We start from the raw sequence: 9,811 nt of genomic DNA, 5'->3' as shown, positions 1-9,811 counted from the left end.
TTTTTGATTTATCCCATAACAGTGTCTTTGTATTTTAGAATGTGGGGTCTAGAATAATAAAAGACTGGATTTAAATCATTGACATTAATTAGGTTACCATGTGATTTAACTTTGCTAAAGCCATTATTAATAAACTAGTAAGTCTTTTGCCAAAGATATAAACCTGGTGTCCAGAATTAATTATTCATATAAAGTTTGGTTCTTCAAAAAGTCAATTTAGGAACCATTTGTGTCAATTTTGATGGTCATTGAGTATTTTATTATACTGTGTGTATATAGGGATAGGTGGCTAATTTGATTTGGTGGTCTGTCAATGTGTTGTAACAAAGTTTATCCATTTTGGTTAGAGAAGCAGGTGGGCAGAGTATTTCATAAATGCTAAGACTTTGGAAAATGTAGATGTACAAAGGGACCTACATGACCTTATTATAGCAAGAGGATCTGAGTAAAGAGTACTGAATTATTGCTTCAATTGTATATGACCTTGGTTAGTCTGCATTGGTCTGAGTATTGTATTATCTGAAGAACAATATTATTGCCATAGAAGGAATACTACAAAGGTTCTCCAGTATTCTTCCTGGGTTTGTGGGACTGTCCTTTGTAAAAGAAAAATTGGGTAAACCGAGCCAGTATTCTCCAGAATTTCAAAGAATTAAAGGTGATCTCATCAAAACTTTCAAAATTCTTTAAGGGAAAGACTAGGTTGGTGCAGGTAAAATGTTACCCCAATCGAGGGGATACAATTTAATAACCAGAAGGCTGTCTTTTAAAATTGATGAGAAATTTAAACCTTTAGCATTCCCTACCACAGGGGGCTGTTGAGGCTCAATGTTTTGAGTATGTTTAAGGTTACAGAGATTTTTGATCACTGGTGGCGTACATGTTTACGGGGATGGGGTGAATAAAAGTCATTAAAGTGATTCATCAAAGGAACTCAGAATTTTCATTGCCAGTAATGTGATTTTGCATACAATATGGTGGATGGAGAAAAGGATTCAATGAGCACCGAACAGGACCAACTTTTCCATATTCAAAAGAAAATGTCTCGATTATAACAGGAACATTTTGAGGCTGGATTTTAAGACTTGTGTTTTCTATCTCTGCGCAACAGAATAAGATTTCTTCAAATTATTTTTTTGTTTTGCCATTTGCTTTAATCTGAAATTTGTTTTAATTTAATAGATCTTTGTTAACAACATGAAAACCTGCAGCCTAATTATATGATATCACTGTACTGGGCTTAGGACTAATTATTACCTGGCCATATTTAGCCTGATGGTGTCAGGAGTTTGTAGGATTGAATTACCTGTCCAACAAATCATTGTATTGCATCTAGAATGTGGGTGAAGATGGAATGCTTGTGCTTTTGTGTGTTTCTCCTTTTTCAGTACACACTTCTGGCTAGTAGCAATGCCAAAAAAAAACAAGTCAAAGTGTAAAACTCTCCCTGTTGAAATGCATGTTCTCCTTGTAACTTGATGGAACTGGATTCTTCATAGCTGACAAAAATCTGGAGTGGATCTCAAAGGTCCACAATGTTTAAATTATTTTGTTTTTTGTGAACACCTGCAACTAGTTTAGTGCCAAATGTGGTGCTTTTTATTCATTTTGACTCAACAGGGGAGGTTAAAGTGGAGATTGGTGGGGGAGAAAGAGAGAGGACCATGAAGTTTTAAATTTTTATGTACCCTGGAGACAATGCTGCAGTATCACTGGAGATTATTGACACTTGGTGACAGCAGTTAGAAGTAACAAGATCGGTGCACAGATTTAATGCTGAAGGTTATTTGTTTTGGTGGTAAGGACCCATGTGCCTCACTGCTCAGCCACAGTAACTGGCAGCACCTTATTGGCAATGCCGGGCTGGTTCAGTGACCAATTATCACAGTCTGCTCAGAAGGTGAATGGACCTAGTAAACAGATTGGGGGGGAAAGAAACAAAATTCAAGTTGTCAAATTTTCAATTGCTTTTAAGTCCCAGCCTGCCTTTGTGCTGAGGACTGACAGATGATTTGCAGCTGATTGAACATGTATGTCAGATAGTTGTGATCAATCAAAAACTTCATAGCTTGAACACATTTCACTTCCCTACAAGAATCCAGGCTCACCAACAATTGGTTGCTGAAACAAACAACATTACATCAGAAGGGTAATGATCAGAGGAAATATGTGAACAAGGAATAGGCCTCTTAGAAACTCATTATTCCCGAATGGTAGTACCACTCCAGCAAGAAATAGGTCAGAACATATTCTCTCTCATTGCCTGTCAACTCCTACAGTTACCTTATGAATATGTTGTCTTCACTACAGGGATAAAAGAACATCTCTATGAGGAGATTGACAATTCTTCTGGAATACCAAGCCATAACCTATTGGGGGTTTTCAGTGCAAGATTGAAACTGGCCATCGGACAACGTGTTCCTGCCTCTTGTGTTTTGACCTGCAAATGATCATTGTGAAAAGGAAGAGACTTCCACAAACTGTGTATTACACTTCTTTCCAGGACATACCATACCACAGCGTGGAGACATCTAAGATCATAACATTTGCACCAGCTGGATCTGAGCATCAGCAGTGTACTTAACAGAAGCAGCTACACAGTGCTGACTGTGATACAAATTGCTACCTGGTGTGCAGTAGGATTAGAATACAACCCTTGAAGCTTTTTTTCAAAGCAGAAATGCTGTCGTCATGTCAGTGCTGGCCAAGATAAACAAGAACGGTTCTTCAGTCTAATGATTTTCAATTCCGGTACTCTCCCACAGAGTATTTCGAAATATCATCTACAAAATACTGCACTTGCAGCCTATGGGAAATGTGTGGGGAAAAATACTGACTGCTAACCTCATGATCAAATCTGTTATTGAAGACAAGTGATCTGCTCTTATTAATTACAAGAGGAATCAAAGTGACTCTGCAAACCACAAGTTTAACAGACCAGTGATTACTGTTTACAACTCTGCTAGAATATCCAAGTGGTCTTTGACAATGAATGCTAAGGGCACAAAGGAATAAAAGGGCAGTAAGTCCATCAACAAAGGAAACTGTTACTTTGAAAACAAAGGCAGGGGAGACCATCACCAACTGCAATAAACAGGTGGAAAGGTGTGTGAAACCCTACCTTAAGTAATATCCTCAGGAGAGCACTGCCATTGAGAAAGCTCTAGACGTTGTGGTGGGCTCCACCCACAGTGCGTTTAAGATTTTGGGATTCACTTTAACTGGCTGGGTACAAGTCTCGCCTTCTGTTGACTAAAACTGACGGTCCTCCCTGTGCCACTAAAAATCTCTCACTGCTAATAATGTATGTTAACCTGTGCAAGCTATTACCTCCTGCATATGATCAGAGACTCTAATTGACGTCTTAGCTTGGTTAATTATTGTATTCCCAATTCCTAATTGGTTTTGTTAAAGATAACAATCTTATTGACACATTTCCTACTATTTCCTGCTTTATTCTCTAAAGTGTAAGTCACATCCCTTTGTAGGACACCTTGTCACTCCAAATGTCATAATTTCACAACAAGATAGTGTCACACCAGGAGAGCAATTTATGTCGTATCACCAGGTGACAATAAGTATTCACAAAAAACTATCAATATTCTTTGATTAAATGAACCATGTGTGATTCCAGAGTACTGTATGTCTAAAGCAAATTAACTAGAGTTGTTTTCAAAAATAATTCTAGCTTCTTCTGATCTCAACAATCAAGATCATATCTTATTGCTAAACTGAATATATTAAACTAAAGTTAAAGTACTATTGCAACATATAACAAAAATATGTAAAGCTCTAAATAACCAATAAAACTAATACAGATAGACCTATATTTTAAATTACAAAACTGAACTATTGTAAAACATAACTTGTGTCTTTGGGTAATAGAATTTATCTCAAAGCATTTACACATAGGCTAAAGGTGAATATCTAACACATGTAAAACGGAGGTGATGACCTTGTGCTATTATTACTAAACTGTTAATCCTGAGACCTGGGAAATGTTCTGGGGTCCTGGATTCAAATCCCATCATGGTAGATGGTGGAATTTGAATTCGATAAAAATCTGAAACTAAGAGTCTAATTGTGATCATAAAACTCTTAGGGGGAATAAAACTCAATCTGGTACACAAATGTCCTTTAGGGAAAGAAACAACCCTCCTTACCTATCCTGGCCTACATGTGACTCCAGACCCATAGCAATTTGATTGACTCAACTGCTTTCTGGGTAATTAGGGATGGTCAATAAATGCTGGGCTAGCGAGTGACACCCATGAATAAAAAATAAATTGGGCTAACTTTGACAAGGTTTTGTGATTAAAGCTAATTACAATTGTTTTCTAATAAACATGTTCAGTGATGTCGTTACACCTCTGGAGCAGGTGGGACTTGAATCTTGGCCTCCTGGTCAGAAATAAGGACACTACCACAGTGTCACAAGAGCCCTTCTTTACAATTAAAGACTGAATTTGAGACAATGGATATCAATTATACTGTCATGATTAGTTAAAAGAGCAATTCCAAGTTTACTTTTGAAATTATGTTTATCCTAAGTAGAAGAAAAGTTAATAAAAGTAGTGCTTTCAGTCACTTCACTTTTTTTTAGATGCCAGTTCACAACACTGGTTGACTGGGCAAGGTCTCTTCGTTCTATTCTGTTGACTGAAGTTCTTTTTTCTTCCTTGTATATCGAACCACCAAAAACCAACACTTATTGATCCCTTGTCTCATAGACCTCTTGAACTCTAATTGGCTTTTTAATGTGCAAGCAGTTTAATGAACAGTAAGTGCTCAATTTCTGATTGATTTCTTTAAAAGTAATAGTTGTATTAGTGATATCATGTTCTATTGTCTCCTGAGTGATTCTTTGACTTGCTAATCACTTTTTGTAAGAGCATTTGAATTACTTTGATGACAGCTTGTTCCTCTTGGCTCACTAGCTCCATAAATCTCCACAGAAATGGCATCAATGAGGCCATTTATGTTAGTGTCATGACTTAACTGTAAAGAGTACACAAATAATCATGCCTCACTGTTTCACAAGTTGTCACAATATGTGGATATCTATAAAACATGACATGAGATCAGCAAAATAACCCTTTTGCATAACTAACTGCTACTCAGGACAAAAGCAATTTGCAACAAAAATTCAATTAACAAGAACAGCAAAAATAAAGATTTCTAACTGCTAGCTGTAAATATACCCCTTAAATCCCCAAAATGCGCACTCATTCATGATTAAGATGCATAAAAGCCAAATGCTTTATTACATATGCTATGGATGAAATGTATTGAGAGTTTTTTAAAAATAACTAATCAACAAATGAGATCATGAATGGAAAATTAATTTCCTTCTAGTACTTTACATTGGTGTCATTATCTAGCAATTAACTAACATCCCAAATGATAAACCTAAAATGGTCAAAGCAACTAGAAGAGTATAATACTGCAGAACTATTTCTAAAGTATTTGTGTTATCAAGGTTCTTGAATATTGTTGGAGCTGCACTCATTCAGACAAATAGGGCAGCTTTCATCACATTCCTGACTCTGCCTTGTAGATGGTGGACAGGCTTTAGGGGAGTCCAGAAAGAAGTTATTCACTGCAAGCTTCCATCATAGTACTTACATAGCTAGTCCAGTTCACTTTCTGGCCAATGGTAACACGGGTTCTGCAGTGAGTCTTGTAGCCTTGTAATTGTTTTGACCTTTTCTACACCAATAACTAAGCAAGTTTAAAACATAACTGTGTCTTCAAGTAAAAGCATTTTACCTCAAAACATTATTGTGTTTTAGCCTGTTTACATTAGCTCAAACCATTAAACAGCACTAAAACGATAAACCAATTACTTTACTTTTGACGTCAGCAAAATAGCTGTCTTATTTGCAGGTGATGGTGTTCCTGTGTATGTGTGACTGTTGCCCTCCTAGGTTGTCGGTTTGGAAAGTACTAGGCGAAAGTGAGGACTGCAGTTGCTGGCAAGTCAGAGTAGAAAAGGGTGGCACTAGAATTGTACAGCAGGTCAGGCAGCAACTGAGGTGCAGGAGAATCAACATTTTGCACATAGTTGGGGGAGGGGAGATATGGAAATTGGTGAAGTCAATGTTGATGCCATGTGGTTGAAGGGTCCTAAGGTGGAAGGTGAAGTGATCTTCCTCTCGGCATTGGGTGGCTTGGATTTGACAGTGGAAAAGGCCCAGGATTTGCATATCCTTGGAGGAGTTGAAGTGGTCGGCCACAGGGCGGAGGGGTTGTTGGGTGCATGTGTCCCAAAGATGTTCCCTGAAGCACTCCACGAGTTGGCATCCTGTCTCTCCAATGTAGAGGAACCCGCATAGAGAGCAACGGACACGGTCGATGAAGTGTTTGGATGTGCAGGGAAATCTCTGCCAGATGTGTAAAGATCCTTTGGTGCCTTGGATGGAGTTGTGGGCACAGATTTTACACCTTTTGCAGCTGCGAGGAAAGGTGCTGGGAGTGGAGGGTGAGTTGGTGGCAGGCATGAACCTGAGGAGGGAGTCACTGAGAGAATGGTCTCTGCGGAATGTAGTTAAGGGTGGGGAGGGAAATATATCTCTGGTGGTGGAGTCTGATTGTAGGTGGTGGAAATGGCAGAGGATAATGTGCTGTATCTGGAGATTAGTGAGTGGAAGGTGGGGATCGGGGTGTTCTATCCTTGTTGCGATTGGAGGGGTGGAGTTCAAGGGTGGAGGGGTGGGAAATGGAGGAGATGCACGGGAGGGCATTGTTGTTCACGTGGGAGGGGAAATTGCGGTCCTTGAAATAGGAGGCCATCTGGGATATCCTGGAGTGAAATTGCTCCTCCTTAGAGCAGATACGGCGGAGCTGGAGGAATTAGGAGTAAGGGGTGGCATTTTTACAGGGGCTTGGTGGGAGAAAGTGTAGTCCAGGTCGCTATGGGATTGTCTAAGGAGTCTTAGCGAATTGCTGCAGTGCAACGTGTAGATGGTACACACTGCAGTTAGATGGTGTGGTGGAGGGAGTGGATGTTTATGGATTGGTGCCAATTAAGTCGACTGCTTTGTCCTGAATGGTGTTGAGTTCCTTGAGTGTTGTTGGAGCTGCATGCATCTAGGCAAGTGAGGAATATTCACTCACACTCCTGACTTGTGCCTTGGCGATTGTCGATAGGCTTTGGGAAGGTGGGATATATGCAGACCTACACAATGATCAGAGCTGGGGGATTGAATTCTTAATGGGCCTGTTGGTATGGGCGTGGGGGGGGGGGGGGGGGTATATTTTAAATTAACTCAGCTTTGGGGTGGGAACCAGTAGATAATATCAGAGAGTAGTACTGTGGTCCACAGAATCCAGGGGAAGGTAGATAACACTACAATAGAGAATAGTCATTTGAAAGCTGAGGTCAAAGCAAGGGAGAAAATAATGAAAGATAAATCAGGATTACTGTGCATTTATCTGAATGCAAAGCGAGGATAATGAGATTGAGTTACAGGTTCATTACCATGGAAATGTGACTATTTGAGAGACTTGTCTCGAGAAAGGCTGGACTGGATTTAAATAATTTTGGACACTTATGAAGGCTCTACCATTATGAAAATCTTTTCACAATTCATGTCTAATTGATTGTGATAATTGGTTCATTTTTTTAAAAAAGGTCACTGAAAGGACATAATGGGATCCTTTTCTTTTGAAAGACACTAACTTAAAGTCCATGAGTTCAGCTAATTGTTTGAACCTAGTGGAATTCATAATCTGAGTTTATGATTGTCGATAGTTGTGGCTATTTGATTTTATTTTAAGTTCAGTTGGGGGTGTAGCTTGTGAAGAGATTAAATCCTCAGCTCAGCCTTTGTGCGCTTTTTGAAAAGACCAACTTAAAGATCCCATGTGAGAGCTGAGAAACTGAAACAGCTATTCTCCTTCCTTTTGGAAGACATCCTTTTGACATCTCCTGCAAGTACTGCTTCTGTGAAAATCCCTAGTGACGTGCATCTATTTGTGCAAGGATACCAGACAAAACTCACCTGGAATATATCACGTCCTATCATTGTATTCTCTAAGAATTAACAAATATTTGGGTAGATATTTCTACAAAAAAATCTCCACAAAGAAATGTCTTTATTTTCCACAGTAGAAGGATATGGGCCAAGTGCAGGGAAATGGGGCTAGCGTGGGCAGACATTTTGGTCAGTATGGAACAGTTTGGGCCAAAGGGCCTATCTCTGTGTTGTAGGACTCTAAAACTCCATGACTCTATTAGCTAGATTGTGTGTGGGTTACTTAGGAAGATAAATATTCTTTCATAATTCAAGCTTTGCATCTTAGTGTATAAATTTTGTATTTATAATGAATCAATAATTTTTTGTTACTAAAGAAATCTGTTTGATAGATTTTTAAAATTCAGAACATAATATACATAGCCAAACAGACAACTGGGTTAAACATTAAAATATATGCTTTAGAGTATGCATTAATGTGACTAGAAAGAGACAGTAGATTCTTCCAACTTTGTTATAAAAAATACAAAGTGTTTAGGAAGGATGGTCAAGGACAAAAATGAGGAGGGGTGGCAATATTGATTAAGGAGCACATTGCCATACTTGAGAAAGAGGAAGTGTTTGAGTGAGGTGTTTTATACATTATTAGCCCCTTATTTGGAGCCTAGCAATTGAGTGTCTCTCAATTAATTTCCATCATCTTCCACCAGAGGGCAGTAAACTCCAGGACATGGAACTTGGAGTCCGCAATATCCAACGAGCAATATCCATTACCTTCTGAGAGAAGAAATGTGTTTTCATCTCTATCCCAACTGGGTGACCCCTTACACTGGGACACTAGTCCCAGACTCTCCCACAAGTGGAAACAACCTCTCTGTATCTATCCTGTGAATTCCCCTAAGAATTTTGTTTATTAAATTATATAATGTTCATTCTTCTAAACTCCAATGAGTACAGACTCAATGTACTCCATCTCTCCCCACAGCACAGTCCATTCATACCAAAGATGAACTCAGTGAACTTTATCTGCACTGACGCCAATGCCAGAATAACTTTCATTAGATAAGTGGCCCAAAATTGTATTTCTAGTCTAGTTAGAGGGACGGACAGGCGATTCTGTGGGCATAGGCGAGATTCTCGGATGGTTTGTTGCCTCCCGGGTGCCAGGGTCCGAGACGTCTCGGACTGTGTCTTCAGAATCCTTAAGGGGGAGGGTGTGCAGCCAGAAGTCGTGGTGCACGTTGGCACCAATGACATAGGTAGGAAGAAAGGTGGGGAGGTCATTCAAGAGCTCAGGGAGTTAGGCTGGAAGCTAAAAGCTAGGACAGACAGAGTCGTCATCTCTGGGTTGTTGCCGGTGCCACGTGACAGTGAGGCAAGGAATAGGGAGAGAGTGCAGTTGAACACGTGGCTGCAAGGATGGTGTAGGAGGGAGGGCTTCAGGTATTTGGACAATTGGACTGCATTCTGGGGAAGGTGGGACCTGTACAAGCAGGACGGGTTGCACCTGAACCAGAAGGGCACCAATATCCTGGGAGGTAGGTTTGCTAGCAATCTTCGGGGGGGTTTAAACTAATTTGGCAGGGGAATGGGATCCGGACTTGTAATCCAGCAAGTAGGCTAGCTGTTTGTCAGCATGTCCAAGAATGTAGGGAGGCTGTGAAGAAGGTAGCACAAACAGGGAATACTTGCGGACACAGAGATGGGCTCAAGTGCGTATACTTCAACGCAAGGAGTATCAGAAATAAGGTCAGTGAACTTAAGGCGTGGATAGGTACCTGGGACTACGATGTTGTGGCCATCACGGAAACATGGATAGAAGAGGGACAGGAATG

Source organism: Chiloscyllium plagiosum, chromosome 13 (assembly GCF_004010195.1).
Source record: "Chiloscyllium plagiosum isolate BGI_BamShark_2017 chromosome 13, ASM401019v2, whole genome shotgun sequence".
Lineage (NCBI taxonomy): Eukaryota > Metazoa > Chordata > Chondrichthyes > Orectolobiformes > Hemiscylliidae > Chiloscyllium > Chiloscyllium plagiosum.
Note: the sequence above shows the minus strand (reverse complement) of the source record.